The sequence below is a fragment of the Triturus cristatus genome, chromosome 3_2, assembly GCF_964204655.1.
Source record: "Triturus cristatus chromosome 3_2, aTriCri1.1, whole genome shotgun sequence".
In the NCBI taxonomy this organism is placed as follows: Eukaryota; Metazoa; Chordata; class Amphibia; order Caudata; family Salamandridae; genus Triturus; species Triturus cristatus.
The window spans coordinates 907,813,124-907,838,953 of record NC_140584.1 but is presented as its reverse complement, the minus strand read 5'-3'; the positions used below and the strand labels follow the sequence as shown (position 1 = coordinate 907,838,953).

Below are 25,830 nucleotides of genomic sequence, written 5' to 3'. Positions count from 1 at the left end.
TGTATTACTGATCCTGGTGCACCTAGACGTTTATGTTAAGATTTATTCATTTGTAATTTGAAGCAAATAAGAAACACATTTATTCGTAGTATTAGTAAAATACATTGACTTCTACCAATATCACAATTGTATTCAACGCTTTGACATTTGGTAAGACATAATGAGTATAGTCCTTCAAGGTTGCTATTAATCCACAAGATGTAATCAATTTCGAAGAATCAATAGAATTTGGATGAAATCTGAACAGCCAACGTGTGTTTTGTCTGAAGAGACTTCATCAGGGCAGGTATTGTGTAGTGCTGCAGATCGGCGCATATAAATTCTCCCTGCTTCCACGGACAGAGTAAACCTACAGTCACACGCACAAACACACATCATACGCTAGGGCCAATTACACTAAATTCACACTATTACTCTATCCACACTGAATATAGGAGAGAAAACCTAAACCAATCTGCATCTAAACGAGGTCAATGCGACCATAAATGATATTGTCCTGAGTCATGATTTTAAACATAGGAAATACATTTGAAACTCAATAAATGACAAGAAATGAACACCCAACACTGTAATTCAAACAAATGCTTATTTATCTAAATTAATTCGAAATTAAAGTCAATCATTAGCAAAATCATTATTCTCATAGTTACCTATTCTAGCTAAAAGGGTCAGGACAGGTCTCTCGGTAAAGTCTCTCGAGCTGCCGTCCTCAGCATAGGTTCAGGAAGAAGTCCAAACGCAGGTGAACGCAATGAACGCGATGGACGCAATGGGAACCCACGAAGAACGCAATGAACACGGACCCTCTCTAGTCTAACATATTTATAGGGAAAATAACAAATAAAAAGTAACAAACAAAGGTTGAATATCCGTTGAGCCACTGAGCAGAGCGAGCAGGAAAGGATGCCATTCGGTTACATTTAGGAAACCTCCGCTCAGGAAAAATCACAAAAATAAAAATACGGAAGAAGGAAACTCGAGTTTGCAAATGTATCTTTCGTAAATGTTCTTCCTTGATATCTTAGCAGAGCCACCGCAGACTAGTCATTGTTCATTGTGGCTTTATCCTTTTCCAAGGACAGTTGGAACCATTCCCAGTGCTGCTGTCCTCACGGAAAACTTTCTACCCAGGCAAAGACTGTGGTCAGGTGACTCTCGACCATGTTCAGCAAGGCCTCTCGTCAAAATTCAATGACTCGAGTGCAGGCTGTAAAAGGCAGCCATCTTGTTTTAGGCCAAAACGGACCATCTTAATTAAAAGAAACACAAAACAACGTTACCACAGCATAATGATTAAACAGTGTTAATCCCCACTAATACCCTTATGTATATGTAATTAGCTAGCCTTCTGCAACGTAATAAAGCATTAGTACACGTTATTTTTAAAGCATAAACATGAAACAAATAGCACTTTTACAACACTCATTTAGTAAAACTGCACATTATTATTAAGCAACATATATGCATCCCACGTGTAGTTTCTCTTATTAGTAATGTTGGTTAATCCGGACTTTTAACAAAACAAACTATTAATTAGTGTTTTCAAATTAGTAGTTTAAATCATAACATATAGACAAAACTGGAGCTTAAAACACGATAAATTTTCAACAGAAAACCCTGCTCCAGCAGTAGCACCAAGGTATGCTAGCACATGGAATATGAATCAATTTAGAATCCACATTAAGATAAGATAAAGTCATTAAAAGTGAAGATGATTATGTAATGTGTGCCATAGTTGTACGCAATTAGTGTTTGTTGATGAGTCCCAGGTGTACGTGATACCGAACAAGTAAGTGAATGAGCAATAGAGCCTCTCATGTGGAGTGATGCTTCATTAATCCAAGGTGAAGGATGTCACCTTAATGAACATTGATAGAAAATTCACCACCCACCCCCTTGATAGCCGGTGTCCTCGTGCCAAAACTGCTTGTAGGGCCAAAGCTCACGTAGACTCCCTATGAGCCAGAGGGACACAAAATTGAATACTGGTTAATGCACTGGAGAATAATGACTTGGGTATGTTTAGTGGTACGAAGTACCAGCCTGTGGCCGAAAGCACTGTACATCAGTAATACTTTGTAGGAGTCATTTGAATTTGCAGTTAACTTATTTGCTCCTACTAGCAGCAAGGATGCAGTCTGTGGTAGCACTGTTTACATATTTGTAGGAAAGTGCCCCACTTTTTGGCTAATGTTGATGTACTTTGACCGAGTGTGCCCTGGGTTCCTGCCAACCAGGTACCCAGGGCCTATGTTCTTTCCCTAAACTGTACTGTTGCAAAACTCATTTGGCAACTTTCTGGCCACATGTAAGTCCCTCGTCAAAGGAACCATAGATCCCAAGGGCAGTTGGACTAGGGAAGGCCTCTAAGGGCTGCAGCAGATATTGTGCCACCATTAGAGGCCCTGTACCTTAACACACACACACTGCCATTGCAGGCTGCGTGTTTTGTTGCAGAACAAAGTGACGAGTCGACATGGCACATAGCCCTGTGTGCCATGCCTTCAATCCACTGCCCTGACATAGGTAAGCCACCCCTCTAGCTGGAGGCACTATACCAGTGGTGAGGGTGCAGGTGCATGAGCCCTGTAACCCTACAGTGTCTAAGTCAATTCTTAGACATTGTAAGTGCAGTAAAGCCATAAAGAGTATATGGTATGGGAGTCTGTCGTTACGAACTCCACAGCACCATAGGGGCTTTACTGAAAACTGGAAGTTTGATATCAAACTTCTCAGTCCATTAAACCCACACTGATACCAGTGTGAGATTTAATAAAAAAATGCACTCAGAGGGCATCTCAGAGCGGCCCCAAGACAAGCGACCTAACTCTAGTTTCCTGGCTGAATGGCTGTTCATCAGCTGTCACCACCAGATAGGTTTCTGGACCCCTGGGTAGAGAGCCTTCCGCTCTCGGAGTCCTGAAACAAAGCACATCCTGGGGCGAGGTGCCAAGCCTCCTCCCCAGGATGTGCAGGTTCCACGAAGGGGAACCTTGTGAGCTATCCCAGCTATTTGCTGCTCCCAGCAGCTGGCCCCCCACCGGTTCTGATCCCCACTTTCAGCACTAGAATCGGTGGGAAAATCAAGTTAGGCGGAGAGGTGTGCCCACCTTTGCCAACCCCACCCCTCAGATGGGGTAGGCGAGAGGCGAAGCCCAACTCTCAGTCACTGCCATCTTGCAGATGGGGAGACTCAGCAAACCTGAGTGAGGCTTATGCCCCCCTCCCACTGGAGGGTGGATTAATAGGGGTGTACCCCCCCAGGAAGGAACCCATTGGTCCCAACCTGTACCTCCCTGTAGCACCCCTACATTTTGTATTTATGGGCAACCTCAAACCTTGCTTTCTGAAACCTTGCCTCCTCAGACAAAAAAGAAGAAGGACCAAAGAGCCGTGCTGAAGGAAGAAGAAGACAGGACCAACTGCCTTGGCCTCAGCCCTACCGGCCTGTCCCGACTTGGATCTGGTCCAGCGGAATCCCGGCGGGTCCTGCAGCCAGTAGCCCCCTGAACCCTGAAGACGTGCCCTGCCTTCCCTACAAAGACTTTGTCTCCCATGAGCACCAGACTTGCTCAAGAACCATACTCTGCCTCTAGCCAAATCCGCAAGTCTGTACCCAACAACCACGGCCCGAGTTAGTGGCCCAATCCCATAAGGAGGTTCCCCCAGCGATCCTGACTTGCGCCCTGGTGACCCCTGACCTACCTCAAGCCTCCCGACGACCCCTGCAGCCTCTATCTGGAGGGTACCCCGACTGCAACCAGAGCTGGTAAGGAAAACCCGACGCCTCAAGGCACCCCTGCACCAGACGCCCCACGGACTTGGGTGGCCCAACTGATGGTGTCCAGGAAACCACCAGCATCCCAACTTACCTCACCAACCAGTGGTCAGCTCCAGGAAGCCTCTTTGCCCGAACTTGTAGTGTTTGTTCCGGCCAGATATCTCCCATTGAAAACAACAAGGCACCCGACACCGATCCAGCACCCTGAACCTGGCCGCCCCTGTGCCACTGTGGGTGCTTTTGGAGTGCATCCTTGACCCTAGGGGAACCCTTGTTCTAACCCCAGAAACTCAGCCCTAAAGATCGTTTACTTACCTGCAAACCAATGACCTAATTTTTCTCCATCGGATTGCATTGACTGTTTTCCCCTGAAAAACTTCTGTGTTGAGGGTGTTTGTGTGGAAACATAAAAAACTGCTTTTATGAAAACTGTTTTACTTACCTTTTATCTAGGAAATGTCCCAGTGTGATATCTAGGCATCTCACACTGAGTAGAAAAAGTTAACTAAAAAGTAACCAAAAGTAATCCAAAAGTTATTTCAACTGTGTTTGAATAGTTTACAAACCTGTAACAAAAGTCATTATCATCCAGCTTGCTTGTTGATCAATTTGTCTGTCTTGAAAAGTACCATTCTATTCACCTGTACTAAGTCCTGCTTGGTTCTAAAAATAAAATACAACTAAAGAAATATTTTCACTACAAACAATTGGTTTGAGTTCACTCTTTGAGTGTGTGCCATTTCTTGCCAGAGTGTGTACAATAAATGCTTAACACTACCTTCTGGCAAAGTCTTACTGCTCGCCCATGCTACCACAAATAGAGAGTAAGGTATTATCTACTTTTACCTCTGTAAGCCTCTGGGGATCCACTTGACTCTGCGCACACTATACCTTACTTTGGCATATTATATACAGAGCCAGCTTCCTACAGTTGTCATCTCCTTTGGGGATCTAGGGGAGGTCCACATGGGGCATGTCTGCTTCTGTTGCTGAGGTCCACCAGGCTTCTTTACAGGAGATTTGTCGGGCGGCCACTTCGGCTGTTCTCTCTACTTGTGTTAACCATTATAGAGTGGTCCATAGTCCGTAGGTGTCAGATCTTTTGTTTTCCAAAGTCCTGGCTTCTATGTTGTAATAGCTTTTTGTCCCTGGTGTTGATTCAACTTGTTGTCTGCATATGATTTGCATTTGTCCTGGTCCAGTTTATCGCTTGGGTACGTCTCATGCTTTAATTCAGCACTGTGAGAGGGATGAAGAGGTAATTCTGCGATTAGTTATTGATAATAGCTTTTCTCTGAGTCCTTCTCTCGCTGTGATGAATTACCTCCTCCCTCTGGCCCTGTCAGCCAGTCCAATTGTGTGTAGTTGTGGGCTTGGTACAAAACAGGAGGCAAGGATGGAGATGGTTTTTTTATAGGCTTGAAGAGGGTTGTGACAGGAGTTACAGGGGCCTCATAGTGTAGTTCATCACGGAAAGTGAAGGACTCAGAGTAATGCTATTACTGGTAAGTAATTGCATCATAAACTGCCCTTCTAACATTTTGCTTTGATCTTCTCGTTGTTAATCATATTAAAAAATCGAGTATTTTAGTGTTTTTTTTTTAAAAATAGTTTTTTTATTAATTTCAAACATCACAAAGCATTTATATGCACAATTGTCATACATAGTAAAGCACCATGTTTTCATGGTAAAACATTATACAGTCACTTGGTCTAACAATCCGAATAGCTGATTATTGCGCCTGGACATGTCCATTTTGACCGTTGGGGATGTACATAAACCTCCTCTATGTGTGTTCCACCCTCCCCATTTTTTATCCCATTTTTTAGGGCACCCTCTAGATTTATACACGTCTTTTTCGGCAACCATGTATTTGTCTGGTGGGCTTGGCCAAGCAGCATGACCGACAGAACGTGTGCTCCTTCGGCTCTCGACCGCCCACCCACTTAATCCTGCTCGATCCTGTCCACAGACACCCATGACAGCCCCCCCTGTGCAGCGGAGTTTCTGTATGCTGCGGGCCCCCCCACCCCCGGGGGGGAAACACGGGACCGGGAGGAGCTACCAGCTGCAGCGACTCTCTGCCTGGCAGCCTCCCTGGCTGGAATCACGCGGGGACGAGGCCTGCGCCCGCTGGAGATCTCTGCGGGTCTTGATAGTGGCGATTCCTTCCCTGCGTGCCCGGCTACAGTGGAGGCGCCCTCAGCCATTGGGGACCCGCCGGACTCTACCGACCCCGGCCTTTACAGTTGGGCAGTAAGGAGTTGAACAAGCCCCGAGGGGCCTTGGTGGTGGATAATTGTGCTCTCTCTCCCTGAGCGCCGAGGAAGCTGCTGGGACTGCAGGACCACGATCGGCCCGGCCAGACTGATGGGCCTGCACTCCTGGGGTATGGTGCCTTGGCCTGCTTCGTCCTCCTTGGTGGGGCATTTTGGGATATTCCTGCTGGTGCCTGGGGGCCTCCTGGGATATTTCCTTTTATTGTTTGCGGCCCAGTAAGGGGGTGGCTGCCTGAACGCAGGGTTCGCACGCCGGCTACGAGTGGGGTCCCCCGGCCCCCCTTCGACATCCTCCAACAGACTGTCAGGTTGGGGGCCAGCACTGGGGGCATTTGGTTGTTCTGGAGCCCTGTGGGGGCACTTGATGGCGCATGACTGTATGGGCCCCATCGCACTGGAGGCAGCCCTGAAGTGAGCAGTTCTACGGCCGCTGCTGGGCTGCTTGCTCGGGCCCCCCCTTGGGACCCGGCTCCCTGGGCCTGCTCGCGCTTACCTCGCCACCGCACTATTGGTGTCACCTGCAGGAGGGACATAAGTACGCCACCGCTAGCCCCATACAGGGAACCTGAGTTTGGAGATTGTGATACTTGCGCAACCTGGTGCTTTTTACTGAGGCTTCCATCATGGTTAAGGACAGGCTGCCTCGCACCTCCAACCCCAACACCATTTTGCAGTATACCACGCAGCGCCTAGCCACGCATCGAATTACTCATCAAACGGGCCAGGATGGTGAGGGAGATGCTGCTAACGAGCCATCCCGGGCTGAGCTCCTAGAGGCGATCCAGGGGTCCCGCACTGCCCTGGAGAAACAAATCGAAACAGTCTCCATTGATGTGAATTTACTGCGGGCGGACCTGCGGAAGGTGGCGGATAAGGTCTCCACGGCCGAGGGTGACATCATCCAACTCCAGGGAGAAGTTGCCTCTCTGAAGCAATAGGTCTCCCAGCTCACCAACACCACCGGAGCACTAGAACGACGGGCGGAGGGGTGGGCCCGTCGAAGCAACATCAGGGTCCTGGGAATTCCGGAGCGCTCGAAACAGGGTAATGCAGAGTAATTTCTGGAAAACTGGATACGTACTAAACTATGTCCCATAGGTCTGTCAGAGGTCTTTGTGGTGGAGCGGGCCCACAGGGCGCTGGTTCCTCCGCCGCCACCGGGGGCACCTCCCAGGGCCATCATGGCCAAAATTTTGAACTATCGGGACAGAGACTGTATTTTGAAAGCAGCAAGAGACACGGCGGACCTCACTTTCGATAATGCCAATGTATCCATTTATCCGGACTACACCCGCCAGGTGCAGGAACAGAGGAAATCCTTTCTCGGCATCAAGCAGAAACTACGTGAACTCCACCTACAGTACATGTTACTGTACCCTGCGATCAAGGTGATAACGCATGGAAAGGCCCATTTTTTCGATTCTCCGGAGGAGGTATGGGAATGGCTGGAGATCAGGGGAGAGGCCCTCCCCCCAGCGTGAGCGGCGGGGATCCCAGAGTACCTGGGGGACCAGACCATCCGGGGGCCGCAGGGACAGACGCAGGAGTCAGCCGGTGGACGACGCCCAGGAGGAGAGATCGCGAATCACGGTGGGGGACGACGGCGCCTTACGCGTGGAGTCATCGGATTCTGATGACCCCCCCCACTGCCTGTGACGGAGACTCCTGAACAGAACCTGGTACCAGAGACTCTCCTGTCGTCCACTCATGTGGTTCCAGAAACGATCATGGACCCATTTACTCCTCATACATCACCGCCCTGCAGATGATATCCTTTTTTTCTCTCTTTCTGTTGCTGGGGTGGTGTGGGCCGGTTCTTAGAGGCCTAGTGACTGCTGTTTGGAAGGGACTTGGGAGAGTTAATTGTCGAATTGCAGCAGAAGTTCTATGCATTTTGTGGGATTAGCTAGGCAATACCCTATGTGTGTCTTATGGGTTCACAATGGGGCAGTTTAGGACATTGTATTGCGCAAAGAGATGACTGGGTGAATCGGGAGCTGGACTTGGGGGAGGGGTGTTTTCTTCTTCCTTTGTGGATTAGTTCTAGTCCCGTTTGGGCTAATGGGACAGCTGTGCACGTCCTGGCACCAGCATGGAAAGGGCATTTTGTTGTGATGAATAAGTCCAGTCAACAAGAGAGAGATTGTTATTCCAGATTACAGATGTTTATTAGGAGCATAGGAATAGCGTTGGTATCCCTTCAGGAGCCAGCATACATCTGCCAGGAAAAGAACACCACTATAATGTTCCTATGGCAACATTAGAACATACGATAGAATCTCCACATTTAAAGTACCATACACACATAGTAACATAAAGTAATAACCAGACATAACATATCCTTTCCCCTTAATCTATTCATATTTATAACAACAAAGAAAACAATCAAAGTGAACGCATATCCCAGTTATTCCCCAAAGCACCATCCTGGACACCTGCCTATTTATCCCCACATACATAATCTTGTAAGTACCTTGGTGGACATCTGGATCTCTGTAAGACAGCCCTATTATTGATACTATCACCATGGTCTCCTGTGACCACAGAAGGTTGTCTATTACACATCTCACCATCACTAATAAGAAGGTATGGATTAAGATCACCATCTTGTCTACACTCCAACTCCCTGTCCGAACCCGAATTTCTTTTATACAAAGCAACCCTTCTCAAGTTCCAATTCTCTCCATTGTATAAAGTGACATGCCTACTATACACATTCTTTACTTTGAACGGACCGCGAAATTTCGTAAATCCAGTCCCTATGCGTCCAGGTTTAACTTTAACCCAGTCATTGGGTTTAATAGATGTTCCAAGTGGAAGTGACTTGTTGTCCTTTAATTCATCATAATCCAAACTGGCCAAACCCATACACTCTTTCATCCATGCTGGGATTAACTTGGTACTAGCAGTACGTCCTCTCATAACAACAAACGGAACCTTTCCAGACACACTGTTTGCTGTTGTACGATATGCCCACACCAAATCATTAACCATAGTCCTCACATCCCTCCTATTTACTATAGCCATTTGGATAATCCCCTTCACCATGCGGTTAGCTCTTTCCACCACACCATTTCCCTGTGGATTATAGAAGGAAGTCCTTGAATGCACAATTCCACATGATTTCAAATAAGAAATCATTTCCGTCGAGGTTAGTTGTGTGCCATTATCAGTGATTAACTTTACCGGAAACCCTTCCTCCCTGAAAATATTCGCCAGCACCTTGATAGTGCTACCCGTGGTAATTTCCCTTACAAACTCCACACACAGCCTTTTTGACATTAGATCAATTACAACCACACCAAACTTCAATTCTGGACCCAACCCAGAAAATGGACCAATAAAATCTAGACAAATAGTGTGCCAAGGTATATCAGGAACCCCAATTTTGCCAAAATCAGCTTGGTTACCTACCCTCAACCTTTTCTCACTCTCCACACACTCACCACACCTCTCAACCCAATCAGATATTTGTTGGTCCATTGCAGGCCACCAAAAGTGCTCCCTCAATCTTTTCTTCGTGAGTGTCTGGCCCATATGACCCTCATGAGCCAACTTGAACAAAGAAAACCTCAACTCTTGTGGAGGGACAAATTTATCATCTTTCATAATCACATTCCCCTCATTATCAAATATGGACAAATCCTCCAAAACCTTCAAGAAAGGTCTCACAGCCACCGGAAGGGTACTCTCCCTTCTGCCCCCTTTGACAATTAATTCTTTAACCACCTGAAGTACTTCGTCCTTTAACATACCAGCAATCCAACGATCCTTGTCAATTGCTTTGCCGCACATTTCCATCAACTCATCCACCACCGCAACCGCACCTTCACACTGAAACGCCTCCACATTTACCTTGTCAATCTCATCCCACGGTAATGGAAGTCTAGACAATCCATCAGCTTGACTGTTCCTCCAACCCGCAATATATTCAATCTTGTACACATACTCTTGTAAACGTGCAGCCAATCTTGCCAACCTTGCTGACCCTTTCCCTGCTCCACCAGGGGACAAAATCTTCACTAAGGGTTTATGGTCAGTCTGTAAAGTGAATTGGAAACCCCACAAATATGTGCGAAAATATTCTGCTCCCCAAGCTGCCGCCAGAGCCTCTCTTTCAATTATTGAATAATTCCTCTCAGAATCAGTAAGTGTTCTTGAAGCAAATGCCACAGTTTTGGGACCTGACGTATGAACCTGTGCCAACACAGCACCTATACCTACTGCACTAGCATCTACAGTAAGAATTGACCTATACCTGGTGTCAAATGGAGTCAAAATTCCTGCCTCGCAAATTTCCCTCTTAATCTTCTCAAAGGTTTCTTGTTGCTCCACGTCCCACACAAATTTCACACCTTTCCTAAGAAGTATTTTAATTCCTTCCGTTTTTTCCGCAAAATTGTGCACAAATTTTGCGTAGTACTCTATAAGACCTAAAAATTATCTGAGTTTATCTTTGTCTGTAGGTGATGGAGCTTTCCTTATCGCCTCCAATAAGTCACGTTTTGGTTTCACCCCTTCACTGGACAAAGTGTACCCCAGATACTCTACCTCTTCTACTGCAAATTTGCATTTCTCCTTTTTGAGTGTCAACCCAGCATTATCCATTTTTGATAACACCTCTTTTAAAACCAGATTATGACGTTCCTTCGTATCCCCAAACACCAAAACATCGTCTTGGAAAAAAACAACATTCTTTATATCTTTCAAAACCGATCCCATCATGCGCTGGAACACCCCAGCCGCAGACGCCAAACCAAAAGGCATTCTTGTAAACTGAAATATACCCTCAGTAGTAATAAATGCTGTAAGCGGTTTAGACTCTGCATGTAATTTGATCTGATGGTACGCACTGCGTAAATCAAGCTTTGAAAAATATTTTCCCCCCTTTAGCATTAGAATAAGTTCATTTATGTTTGGTAATGGATAGTTGTCAACTACAATATTTTGATTGAGTGTGCGCAAGTCCACACAGAATCTGTAAGAACCGTCAGGTTTGCCCGTGATCACAACAGGTGAAATCCAGCTTGACGTCTCAATTTGCTCTATTATACCTTGTTCCACCATTTCACATATCATTCGCTTAACCTCTTCCCTAGCAATGATAGGAACTTTCCTGACCTTATGTTGCATTGGTATTGCATCAGGTTTAAGCATAATCTAATGCACATACCCTTTGAGTTCACCTATACCATCTGCAAACACATTACTCATTCCCTCTATGATTGTATCAGTCGTTATTTCATCAACCACCATCACCTGGTTTACAGCTCTCGGGCTAATAACTATGTGTAGATCATATTGATGTACCCATCCCAATATCGGTGGTCCACTGTGTGCTACATACACCTTTCCCTTTATGGTCCTATCTTGAAAATTGATATCTACTAGCATATAACCAATGATATCTATTTTCTCCCCTTGATACCCTCCTGGGTTGATATCTTTAGGAAGTAACTCTTTGTTTGGCCAATGTTGTTCGAACAAAATACGAGGAATAATTGTCCAAAATGAACCTGAATCAACCATTAGTTCCACATCTTTCCCATGTATAACGAACATAGCCTTGGGTCTTACCCTCCTTCCAACCGGATCTGTTATATTTTCATCCTCTACACACAGAATCTTATTGAGACCCTCCACCTCACATAATGCTGTTATGTTCCCCACTTCACCTTGTGCTACCGATACCTTAGGTTTATACGTTTTGCACATCTTGTAAAAATGACCTTTACGACCACATTTTTTGCACTCCTTATCAATAGCATAACACCTTTTATAGTCACTTGTGTGGTATGTACTGCCACACCTAGTACACATCTTCTCATGCATCTTATTATTATCCAAGTTCATATTGGAATTATTGCTATACCTCCTCCCAGGTGCTCGCTTCTTTTCATTGCTTTCACTATTTTTGCTAGTACCCAGCGCTGCTACATCGTCTTTACTTATGCATGTTACAGCTGTGGTGCTCTCTTTTTTCTTTTCTAATTCTTTCATACACGATTCCGATTGCTCCACTACCTTAGCAATATCAATAGCATTGGTGAGCGTGGGATTCTTTGCAGCCCATAACCTTTCCTGCATCTTTTTGTTACAGCATTGTACGATAAACTGGTCTCTAATCATCTCTTCCCTCATATTTCCAAACTGACAGTCCAAGGACAATTCACGCAAGCGTGTTACAAATTGATCAATGGTCTCATCTTGTCTCTGTGGTTGTGTATAGAATTTATGCCTACACATCACTATATTTCTTTCTTTGGCATATTGTTTCCTTAGCCTCTCTTTTGCCTCCAAATATACATTCGCTATAGCCCTACCTTCCACATCTACACCAGGTGGTAGAAATTTAAATGCATGTTGCCCCTCCTTTCCCAGAGTACTTAGTAATAACGCTTTTTTCCTTGAGGCACTGAAGTCTTTGCCATCTAAGGCCTCAATATAATTTTCAAATATCTCGATCCATTCTTCCCACTCTACGGGTGGATCACCTGGTTGTTGAAGAAATAAAGGTGGCGCTATAACATTAATGCTCTCCATATTCCACTGCTTTCTACTTTTAAAAAAAAATAAAATAAAGAAAAAAATAAGCAACAGCACGCTACCTTAACACCTAAACCTTTACGTTAAATAAATACGTTGTATTGTCAAGTATATAATCACCAGACCTAAAGTCTGAAACAGGACATGTATTTCACCGTAGAAACATGTATATATTCGCCAAACCTAAAGTCTGAAGCAGAACATGTATTTCACCGTAGAAATACTACCGCTCAAAACCATAGTCCATTTCACTTCAGCGCGTTGAATACGAATGTCAATTTCACTCGAAACTGCCGCGATCTCTTGTACTTGTGTTGGTTACCACAGCAACGGCAACTTCATACTTAACCAATATGGCCGCCAACTACATCACCACGCACGCGTCACTGTCGTCTGAACGTCGAGACGCTGTTATCACTCGTCACTCACTGCCGTCGATCACTCAGTTCAGCTATGGACACTGTCTCCTCCGCTCGATTCTCGAAGGTTGATCAACTTCGTCCACGAGGATGGCAGAAGAACAGCACAATGAAAACAAAGCAATGTCCGACGTCACAGAGTGATCGCGTGAAGATGTTGATCTACGAACAGGTAGCAGTTGAGTTTACCGTTTGACGCAGTCACCGATTTCGTCAATTTCACGCTGTTTCACCGTTTTCTTTGTTCTATGTCCAAAACAATTCTGAATTCGCTGCTTTATCTTTTCTTCTCCCTCTCTTTTTTTTTCTTTGGTCAATTCCAAAAGTGGGTTCTTTTCACCGAAACGCTACTTCCTCTCTGCTCTGACATCCATCCATTTCTACTTGCTGTCTCCAAAGATCGTCGCCATTTGTTGTGATGAATAAGTCCAGTCAACAAGAGAGAGATTGTTATTCCAGATTACAGATGTTTATTAGGAGCATAGGAATAGCGTTGGTATCCCTTCAGGAGCCAGCATACATCTGCCAGGCAAAGAACACCACTATAATGTTCCTATGGCAACATTAGAACATACGATAGAATCTCCACATTTAAAGTACCATACACACATAGTAACATAAAGTAATAACCAGACATAACACATTTCTGCATGTTTTGTTGTCAGTAAATTGCTCGTGGGAGGGGGGAGGTGTTTACCGGGGAAGGTTGTTGTTTTTTCTTAGGCATTGTATGCATCGCCTTTAGGGCACAGAGATTATGTAGCTATATGGGACATGGAACACACGGGGATTGGATACTCTATCGTACATGGGGTTTACATTTTTAAGCTGAAATGTGAGGGCGCTGGGCACATGCACCAAGAGATACAGGGTCCTGTCTTCTCTCTGCAGACATCAGGTCTCGGTAGCCTGCCTCCAAGAAACTCACCTCACGGAAGAAGGGGCTCAGAAATTGGCAAAAAAGTGGCGGGGACAGGTCTTCCACTCTTCATTCTCTATCTATGCTAGGGGAGTCCTTGTGTGGGTGGCCCCCGGGGTCCCGTTCGCCATCCAGTATGTGGAAGCTGACATTATCGGGAGATACTTGCTTCTTAGAGCTAAGCTAGATGGTAGGGATATTGCCATAATGAACACTTATGACCCAATACAGATGACCCGGACTCCTTTCAGGCCCTGCAAGAGGAGCTGGTATCGGAGCTAGAGGTCCCGCTACTTTGGATGGGGGATTTTAATTGTGTCCTAGACCCCGTCCTTGACAGGTTCCCGCCCCGCACTGGCACGAAACCAAGGATGACAATGAAACTCCGGGAGGTTATGGGGAATATAGGAGCCCAAGATGTATGGCGCCAGAGACACCCGACCCAGAAAGTGTACACTTGTTATTCATCCACTCATAGTACATACAGTCGCTTGGATAGGGTTTTATTCGCAAACCCTGATGTCAGTTGAGGTGACCCATCATGCGCGATTCCTCTCTGATCATTCCCCGGTGGCGTGTGTGGTTAACTGGGGGGCCCAACAAGTCGCCCACGGAACTGGAGATTGCCGGTTGAGGTCCTTGAGAATCAGGTAGGGAGGCACCACCTTGAAACGGACATGACAGACTACGTCAACCTAATCTGGGCCGGGTCGGACCTATCGCGGGCCACGAAATGGGAAGCTCTGAAGGCGGTAAGGAGAGGGGCATGCATAAGCCTAACATGTGGGGTTCGGAAGCAGCTTCAACGAGGGTTGCAGGAGGAGGAAGTACAGACCTCTGAGACCCCTGATCCATCAGGGAGGGATGGGGAGCGTGGCCTCTGGGAACACATTCATGATATTTGTGACAGGCTAGACAAATATACTCTTACACAGTATAGACAACTCCTTCATAGGGAAGGCGATAAATCTGGGCGTCTTCTGGCCTGGATTCTCTGCCGAGAACACGCCCCTGCTATGATTGTGGCTTTGCGGGAGCCCACTGGGAACCTAGTGCACTCTGAGGTGGGATTGTTGTGGGTACTCAAATCACTTCTTGAATTAGTATACACTGCAGTATACACTGCAGGCCCAACGATCAGTGAGGCCTCCTACCTCCCTTATCTCCAGGATCTGCCCCTACGGTATCTCCCTAAACAAGCGCAGAAGGAACTAGACGAAACCCTTACGCTGGGCGAGATACAATCTGCCCTGCAGCGTCTGCCACGGGCCAAATCCCCGGGTAGTGACGGGTTCCCTCCTGAGTTTTATCAAGCATTAACAGGTACGCTTCCCCGTCTCCTGTTGCAGGTTTATACCGAGGCATTCGAACGCGGAGTTCTCCCACCGAGCATGGCACAAGGGGAAATATGCAAGATTCTGAAGCCGGGAGGGGATGCCCATTAGCATTCATCATACTGTCCGATTACGATGATCAACACAGATGTTAAAATCCTATGTAAGCTCCTGGCCTCCCCCTTAGCGCCATACATGACTCACTTGGTCCATGAGGACCAGTGTGGGTTCATACCGGGACGAAACACAGCTATGAATCTGCGGCAGCTGAATCACATTCTACATGAGGTGCGGGATCGGGAGGAACACCTGGTGTTGGTGTCCATTGACCTCGTCAAGGCGTTCGACACAGTGGACTGGGGATACCTTCTTAAGGTCTTGCGCGCTGTGGGGCTGGGTCCCAAATTTTGTCACTGGATTTGCATGCTGTATACCGCTCCTCGCGCTAGGGTTAAACTTGGAGGTGCAAGGTCCGACGAGTGGCAACTGGGAAGGGGTACACGCCAGGGATGCCCCCTCTCGCCTTTATTGTTCACCCTGGCCATAGAGCCCTTCGCGCTATGGATCAGGACTGAAATGGAACGATGGGGGATCAGAGTGGGGGACACGACACATTTTGTTTCCCTATATGCTGACGATGCCCTGTTTTATTTGGCCGCTCCCTGGGACGCCCTACCAGAATTGCTACGCCAGCTGGACTGGTTCGATGAGGCCTCACTAAATCCCTGATCTTTCCGTTAGCGGGACTGGCTTCAGTGCCCCTGGAGGACTTACCAGAACTTGGGCTGCGCTGGGAATAGACAGGGTTCCGTTACCTTGGGATACAGGTGACTCCGACAGATACACAGGCGTTAGCCCGGAATGTGGACCGCATAATTTCCTCGTTACAGCAGTCGGTGTCCTTCTGGAACACTCTGCCGCTTTCGTTGATGGGCAGGCTGGCCATCTCGAAGATGGTGATGCTCCCTAGGACACTATATGTACTTCAGAACTCATTATGCCCGCTACCGCCACAGATTTTTAAAACTCTCAACATGTTACTCACGACTCTGCTCTGGGCGGGCCGACGCAGCAGGGTAGCTCTTAACACTATCATTCGCAGTCATGAGGAGGGTAGTCTGGAAGCTCCACGTTTTGACAATTGGGAGAAACGCCTTCTCTCTGACAGGGTAGCTACTCAGATGCTGCAGGAAGCACTGATACAGGGTAGGGGGTCTGACACATCTCTTCCCTATATTTGGCGACAAAGAGCTGGTATATGGCCGCTCGTTGTTGAGAGGGTCTTACGAAGGGCACCCTTTCACAGGGAACTTCCGATTTGGATACTGGCCCCCTTCATAGACATGGGACGATACATGTCCTTTCAGCCTTGGAGGGAGGGTGGGTGTGAAGCCCTGGCCGACCTCCTTTCCTAACGAGACCTTCATCACCTACGAGCAGGCGGAAGAGAACTTTGGCCTTGGACGTGGCCAATTCCTACACTACTGGGGAATCCAGGATGTGGTGAAAATCACATGGCCCCAGTACCCGAATATCCCACCACTGACGCACACTTTGGATATCCTTCTCTCATGCAGTACAGGTCGCACACTGATTTCTCTCCTTTACAAGGCTATGAAACAGGATTCCTCCCCTCCGGTACCGCCGTCCCGGGCGGCCTGGGAGAAGGATCCAGCTGCAGGAGAAACAATGGGCACACATGGGCTCCCTCACAAGCACAGCCTCATGCAACGCCAGGTTTAAGCTGACGCACTTCAACTTCCTACACGGCACTTATTTAACTCCGGTATCCCTGAAACGCATCTCTAGTGACAGGGGAGATAGATGCCCTAGATGTGCAGAGGAGGAAGCGGGCTTTTTGCATTTGGCATGGGTTTGTCCAATGGTCCGACAGGTCTGGGTGGAGGTGGTAGAAAGAATTGTTACAGCCACAGGTCTCCGGATAATACCTGAACCCTTACATTGTCTGCTTGCACTAGTCCGGAAGCCCAAGAAAAAGAAACTCCCCTACAAGCTTCTACTGTTAATGCTTGTGCTTGCTAGGCGCAGGGTAGCCCTAACCTGGATGAGGCAAAGGGCCCCAGAAGTCCCCATCAGGCTCAAAGATCTCCGTGAATGGTCCCTGGCCGAGGAGGCCCACATGAAGCTCACCCGCAGGGACGAGAAGTTGCAAGGTGACCTACTAGCTTGGCGCGACATGTGTACCTCTGGGATACCTCCGGCAGCGGGGAGAGTGGATTAGATATAGCTGGTGGGACCAGATCCAACGAGGAGCAAGAGGGTTGACCCCAGCAATGTCTGTATTTGAATTCAGCGCCATGCCCGTCTCTCCCTCACTATGAGATCACTGCCAATGATGTATTTTTCTTTTGTTTCGCCCCATTGTACCTTCCCCCCCCAGCTGCTGCCCTTGTCCTACATGTCAGTCAACGATATGTCGACATATACCGATTTGATGCTGATTTGTTGGTTTAATATTTATATTGTAACCTGTAAACTGAAAAAGAAAGTTTATTTTTTTTTTAAAAACATGTATTTGTCCATTTCCGCTGCCCAGTGTCTGATCGATGGTCGTTCCGCTACCCCCCATTTCATTGCTATTGCTCTCTTGACCAGTGTGTATCCCAGCGTGGCTAATTGCTGTTCTATTTCTGTAAGATCAGTGGCGTCCCAGATATTAAGAAGCCCCAGCGAAGGTGTGAGTTATTTGTTTCCCTGTGGCGTCCTGCAGTTGTATTGTCGCCCCTTCCCATATGTGAAGCAGGAAGGGACAGTCCCATATAGTGTGAAAAAAGGTTGCCTCTTAATGACAGCCACGTAGACAGAGAGCACTCTGTCTGGTTCTCATTTTTACTAGGGTCCATCCTGTGAGGTATGTTCTATGAAGGACTTTTAGTTGGATTAAACGAAAGCGGAGAGTGATAGCTGCTTCCGTCTGAGACATCGGTGCTGTCTTTGTTATTGCAAAGTTTCCGATACGTTAGTGATAAGGCTTTGTTTGGCATGGGCTCAGAGAGTAGCCGGTCCTCCCGAGGGGACGATTCCTGTAGGGTATTTAGGTCCGGAAGTGCTGTCATGAGTGCATGGCGGATTTGCAAATAGCGGAATAATTCCCCTTGGGCCAACTTATATTTCTGTTGTAGTTCATTAAATGTGAGGATTTTGCCCTTCTTCACTAGATGGCCAATGTTAGATATACCAATTGTGCCCCATTTATCAGATCCCGGTTGAGAACACAGGAGCCAGAGTTTCTGAGTAGACCATAAGGGAGTGGCCTTGGTCAACACCTCGGTCCAACCCAGGCGTTTACTTGCCTGATGCCAAATTTCGACCGTCTGCACAGTAGGCCCCACATATCTCTCCCTCTGGACCTTCGTATATAGAGCTCCTAGACACCCTTCCCTTCCCATCTGATACCTATCTAGCATATATGCAGGGTCTACCAGGGAACAGTACAGCCAGCGATTTATGGCCACTAACTGTCAGGTCCAATAATAGAATCTGATGTCTGGGAAAGCAATCTCCCCATCATACCACCCTTTAGTCAGTTTGTGTAGCGCTATACAAGGCGCTCCCCCGTCCCATTACAGCAATCAAACTTCACCTTCAATAATTTGAAAGTATGAGTCAGGGACTTTGTAGGGGCAATTTTGAAGGATATAAAGGAATCGCGTTTTAAACAGAGCAGCTCTGCCCAGCAGAGATAGCAGCAAAGATCTCCAGTATTTGACATCACTACGTAATCTTTCTAGGGGGACGGCCAGATTCTCATCATAGAAGAGTTGGGGATCCGGTTTAATATAAACCCCAAAATATCGAAATCCTTCTAGAGCTATTCCAATCTCACAACCCTGAGGGAGCCTGGGGACAGGACCCTGAAGAACAAATAGCACTGCTTTGGTCCAATTAATGGCGTATCCTGAATATTTGCCAAAGTTGATGAAAATGTTCAACAGTTTGTGTATTGAAGCATATGGGGACGCTAGATATACCAGGATGTCATCCGCATACAATGAAATTCTATCTTCGTGTCCCTCTGCTCATTTCAGACCTCTAATTGAGACGTCCCCTCTCACCCAGGTTGCCAGTGGCTCAAAAATTAAGGAGAAGTTCAGTGATGTGTTTGAAAATAGGGTACTCCTCAGACCTTTTGGAAATATTTCAGTTGCTTTATGCAGTAATGCTGTATTGTTTTGAAAGGAAGAGTGCTTCAGTGAATATGTTGACCGTTTGAAACCCTAGAAAAGCGCCATGCTCTGTTGATTTTCTACCAAACACGGCAATGTATTTCGTAATGCTTTTCTCATTAAAGCATTTGAATATTTTGCTATCAAAGTAAGAAGGTCCACATGACCCAACGCCGTTGAAATATATTTCAGTAAGATATTAATGAATCCGTGAGACATAATGTCAATAGGTTGCCTTTAAACGTGTATCTTGAATTAATTAAATTCAGAACTCTGATTTTCACAAGATTTGACTGAAATTTAATAGGAATCCAGATGTATTTAGCTCATCAACATAGAAACTGGTGCACATATAAACGGAGAGCTTGAATTTTTGGGTGTAAGAAGATTATCAGGTCTTACTTTTCAAACTATTGTGGTACATGTAGATCTGTTGTTGGATTGAGAAAGCTAAATGTGCTTCATGATGCAAGAAAGTAAATAGGTTTGGGTGAGGTTTTTATAGTTGTTTGTGATATCTGCATTCGATAATGCAAAACATGTTAGAATGTGATTTTGCTTGAAACCATATTTTAACACCATATCAGAGACAAAAGTCTCTAAGCTACAAAGTAATAAATAGATTGAGAATAGACAACTTCAGACATTTTCAACTTATCTCAATTCAGCCTATCTCATATTCAAGCAATTGTAGTGATGCTTAGCAAGAACTGAGCATCAAGCAAAGTGTTCTTTTCAAATAAAGTTGCTCTAAAGATAATGTAAGGCTGAATCGGCTATTGGCAACTGAAATGTATTAATTACCAGTTGCATTCTTTTTGTGATCACTGTGCTTCCCCTTTTTCTCTCATTCTGTTCTTTTGTATAAAGCCACAATATCGCCATTCCATTTTTTTCTTTCCTCAGTTGCAGCAGTAGTGCCAAACAGCTTGGGTATCTGAACTTGTTGAGACATTTACAGATATATCATGGCATTTTTAAATCTAGTTTTTAACTTATTTTATTTATTTTTTCCCTTGGTTTCTACTGCCATCAGATTGCTCATATACTTTGTTTTTAAAAGCCTTTTCTTCATAAAGAGAGAAGCATAGTCTCGACCTTGAGCTTTGCAGCTGCATGTATCATATGTCCTACGTTTGTGTGTTGGTACTGACAAACCCACCTTTGTTCTGCCTCTGTGGTTATTTTTATCAGTGTAGTTGGTAGTATCTTGGTAAATATTTGGACATCAGTGTTTGAGCAGAATTGATCTATATGACCCTCACTCGTCCTGTCTTTCCTTTGTTTGGATAGCACCAAAATCTTTTCCTCCGGCATGGATAAAGCAGCCTTTCTAGAATTCCAGTTGACTTAAAGAGCCTTGTCATGAGATACAGTGTTACGAGCCAAAAGTTTTTATAAAATACTGGCGTAAAGTCATCTGGGTTGGGTGCCTTGGAAGGTCTGAGTTTTTGGATATAGTTTGGTACAGTGGCTCTCCCTGTTTTGAGGGCAGTGGTTCCATATTAGCCTGACTAATGCACTTGGCAACGGAGTCAGGATTGGCTTGTTTGGCTTTCAGTAGCTATTGATAGAACCCCTGGAACCTCTCACCTTTTTAGTGTCTTTCAGTTGCTGAATCCCCTTGTCCTATTAATAATCCCTATATGGTTCTGTCTCTGTTTGGCTTTTAGGGAAGGGGCCTTGAGCTTCCCCGCTTTCTCCCCCACCCCCCCTTGTAAAATGTATGTCCCAGTTTAGCGTGGGAATACTTGCCTTATTAAAGTCGAACATTCTCAGCAGGCCCTGTACTGTAAGGACCTTATGCCATACTTTTTGTGATTGAGGTATTATTATGTTGGGCCTCACTGCTCTTAATTCTTCCTGAAGTTTCAATCTTAAGCGCATCCCATGTAATTTCTAAAGTTCTGTACCCTGTGTTCTTAGAGTAAATGAATAATAGCCATGTGCGACTGTGCCATCTTATTGGTGTCACACCCAGGTGACATCTCTGGGGCATGGTTGGAGTGAGATGGCTCCATATTCCACACATGTTGCTCCTGCAGGGGTGTGGAATTTAATAAAATATCTACATGTCCATGGAGCAGGTTGATTTATAAATCTACTTGTCCTGTGGCAAACTCCACTTGTCCCTTTGGTGCCATGTAGTGCAGCGACAAATTATGGCAGCAATCTCATTATATAAGAGCTCTGATATAGCCTCTCTGATTGTGCCAGGACTCATACCATAGTAGTGTTTGAATACTTGCAATCCCCTTATGTTGCCATGTTTCCGCAGATCTACATACAGGGGCTCAAGGTAGTGGTAAGCAATAGTTCCAGGGTTAGAATGCCCTTTTGTAACTGTGTAAACCTACTAAATGTCCCAAAAGAGCACTCTCGTGTCCTTTGATGCTTAAAAACTCCATTCCATTTGTTCCGTCTCCGTGATGACAAACTCGATTATTCAACTAACGGTCAGATTGAGAAAGCAGTGTAGCAATGGTGAACAGCATGAGGAGACCATAGCGTTCTAGAAGGTAAAAGCAAGAGACAGGGAGATGGAGGGGGAGAGAGTTGAAGAGAAGGGGGTGGATGATAAGGGTGAATTACATGGGGTGCACTGAGTCTTTCGCGGAATGTTCTTTATTGTGTATGTTTAAGTTTCAAAATATTTTCAAGGCAATCACAGGTTTTAGAGGTGGTGGGGGCAGATAGTAATAGTCGTTAAATTTTATTTTACTTCCGTTTGGCACACCGATGATTTATGCATTTGTATAATTAATGTTGGGTCTTTACATAATTTATCATGTCTATAATGATCTGAGGCTAAGCTGTTTATTGTATTTGTTTTAGCTATCCCTTATGAAGAGCCAAATGGGCTCGAAATGCATTGGATGATTGCACAAGGTGTTTACTTCATACCATGAGCGATCTGTTCGTACCATTGTTAAAAGCCTGGAGTGGCAAGCAGTTGGTATTGGAAGAGTTTAATAAAGATTACAGATTCAATCAGGCTGTCTCCGTTGTGATGAAGTTAAAGCGTTAATGGAAGCAATACCGGACAACAAAAACATGGTGAAAGAGTTTACATGGGAGTACGTGGATGATTGGAATACAATGTTGGGTAATGAGTCCCATGCTTCGCAGTGCGCCAGTGTAGAACACGAGAGTGCTCTTTTGGGACATTATTGTATGAACTGTGGTTGGGGCGATCCACAGACACTGGCTGCACGCACTTAAACAAAATTACTTGAAGTACGAGGTTAAAATGAAAGGAAAGGTGTGCATGCTCGTATATTTTTCCCTGCTAAACCTACTAAATGGCATGTTTTAAGGGTTTTCAACAACTCTTCTCTAATCTTTTCCCATACTGAGAAATGTTGGAAATTTACCCCTAACAATTTCAGACATAACCCTTCTTCCAGAGTTGGGAAAAAGTGGTTGGAAGGAAAGTTAACTTGCAAACACTAAAATGCAGTTCACATAGGAGTACTATTTCTTGTCCTACTTCTGTAAATTCTTGGGAATACACAAACGTCATATCGCTGCATTTGATGCAAAGATGTATACCATGGGTGCACTTTTGAAACTTCCTTTAATAATTGGGCCCCTAATTTGGTCCGGTGTTGCCCATGATCTTTTGCGCTTATTAAAATTCTCTCTCTCTCGCTGTATCGGCTGGCTTCACTGTGAGTGACAGCATTCGGTTCTTTCACACGGAGCATATCGACACACAAAGTAGTTTTGTTCAGTGCCAGTAACCACTGTGGCAGTGTGCGCTTTTTAAGACCAAAAATATTTTTTCTTTTGCCAATATTTGTTATATTGGTGAGGGCCCAGCAGCTCCCACACCAATAAGGTTTTACAAAACGATACCATAACAGTTCACACATTGACAAAACTAAAAAGCTGACCACTAATTTCAGACCTACTGGCTTTGCCATTGCTTGTTTGTTTTTGTTTCCCATAATCTTATTGAAACTGGTTACACTGATTTACCATTATAAATATTTTTGGGAAATACTAGCATGCATCCACACATGTTACTAAATGATGCTGCAAAGGAATGGTACCTGGAATTTTACAGTGTAGCAATTTTTTTTCCTGCTTTCATTGTTTTGAACATTTTATTATGAAAGCAAAGAATCATAAATCTTGCTTTCAAGCTTCTGCAAATATTTGCATCAAATCAGAGAGCATTCTGGGAGTAGTATACACATTCTCATATTGCTAAACTTTGAAAATGTGGGTACACATTTTTATACTGGAACCACTGTCAGTAGTGCAGTCAGAGCTAACAACATTTACTTAGAGCGCTCACCCTAATAATAACGGCTTTCAATTAATGAACCATAAATACAATTTTGAACAGCATTAACATATGGACAAAAATATTACCTAACTACAGACAGTGCCCTTCCCTGATTCACAATGTGGTACTGCAAACTGGCAGATAATGGGTTTGTGCTGCAGGGGGCTGGGCCTACTTGTCCCAAGCACAAAATACACTTGAATACTTGTTGCCCTTGACCCCAAACAATATGTCTTGGGCTATAGGAATTCCACATCCCTGTCCTGTGAGACAGTGTACAGGATTGAATAATCTAGTACTTATGTGAAGCAGAGTAGTGAAAATAGTCCAGTTCTGGTTTCTCACCCACCATGTGTTTGTTAAACCTATCTCCTCCAGCCTTTTCCAACTGACAGTATTATTTTTCCTCTGACACCTGTTGTGCCTTGTCTTTCCTACCATCTAGTACTAGGGTTCAGCATCCCTCCCTCCAATTCAATGGACCTGTAGCCAGTGAAGCAGGTTCTACAAGGTTAATTTAAGAAAGGCTTTGTGGCTTGAGTTGGATGCATATACTGAGGTGATGGAGACTTCACTTCCCCTTGGAAGCTGTTTTGAAGAAGCCATCTACCTTCCTTGTCAGGAAACGAGTCAGTCAAGGAGAACCGCAGGTGTGTTGCAAAGACAACACCTTTCTGGCCAATTTAGTCTTGCTGGATGCAAAAAGCTCAGAAGGGAAGGGCCAGGAAACAAAGCCTTTATGTGTCTTTATTTAGTAAATGTGTCTCATGAAGGAGGCTGTTGTGCCCTCTCAGTTTACAGAGTGAGCTCGGACACCAAAGCTGTTTAGCCAGGGCTTTTAGCTCTCTAGCCTCCCTTAATTCTGCTGATCTTTCTCACTAATCATTACTCTGTGTCATAAAGCTAATATGTTTTGCAGTCTTGGAACAACCCCCTCTCCCTGCCCCCGATTTGAAAATATCCCAGAAAACACTCATCCCTGTTCTCCCATCTCACAAAATGAAACTAACCACTGGACTTTTGTAAAGCCTCAAGTGGTTTTGAAACTACAAATTGAAATACCCTTTGAGGATTGATCTATAGCCAACCTAGCACAGCAAGTGCACCCCATTTTTCTTTGCTACTCCCCTAACAGTCACCCATCCAGCTCACTGCAGAATCCGTGACCCATGAAACATGGGCTCTTCAGTCATTAATTCACAACCAATGACTTCGATTCACTTCAGTCCCTCGTTGGAGAGAGGAAAGCAGGCGCTTTGCTTGGTTGATTGCTGCCTTTTGTTCCATGTGCATAGTCTCTGTTGATGGTTGGTGGAGTTCGTAACTCCTTTTGCCATTCAGCTGCGGAAGTGATGGGTTGGCTCTTCAGTTTGTTATCTGTGAGGTAATATCTCTGTCATCTTGTGCCCAATATTTCCTTGGCTTTACTGGCAACTTTATATTGGAATAGCTGTTTGCTCCTATTAAAGATGATATAGAATGGATTACCCATCAGTAGGACTTATTGTTCGCTCTCAAAAAAACGGTAATAGTCTGAAAGATTTTGCTTTTATGTAGCATCAAAATTGAGAGGTCCTGGTAGAGGGTGATTCTGGAGCCACCAAATTGGAAGTCTCCCAGTGTCTCTTGACACCGCTGGGATCCTTTTCTCCAGCAGAAAACAGTGAGCTCTGGTTAGTATATCCGGTGCCCGGTTGCCCTTTTGCTTAAAGCCTGCACTAATGTGAAGTCTGCTTAATTCTATCACTTCTGAGTCATCCCTGTTTAGTTTATAACGGGAATATGAGTTGTACATATACTTCAATGTTTGATGATTTGGTGCCCTAGGGTACGCTATGGATACAGACATTTGTGTGGTGGGAGCAGTTTTCAGTATCCTCAAATTTCTCCTGGAGGACTTGTTTACTGCAGATGTATAGTCTGTTCTTTCTTTTGTTTTACACATTATTTTGAAATGTTGGAAGAGAAAATGAAAAAGTAGGAAGGGGGAGGAAGGTATGATCTGTTCTGATAATAACCCATAAGTATACTTTAAAACAGCTAATTGCTCACAATTGCTGCATTTATTAT

General features: G+C 45.1%; 1 protein-coding gene across 1 annotated transcript in view; it reads left to right on the top strand.

Annotated features, from left to right (window-relative positions):
• The window catches only part of GLOD4 (glyoxalase domain containing 4), a 166,892-nt gene that overhangs the window by 911 nt on the left and 140,151 nt on the right, over nucleotides 1-25,830 (top strand). The window lies entirely within an intron of this gene.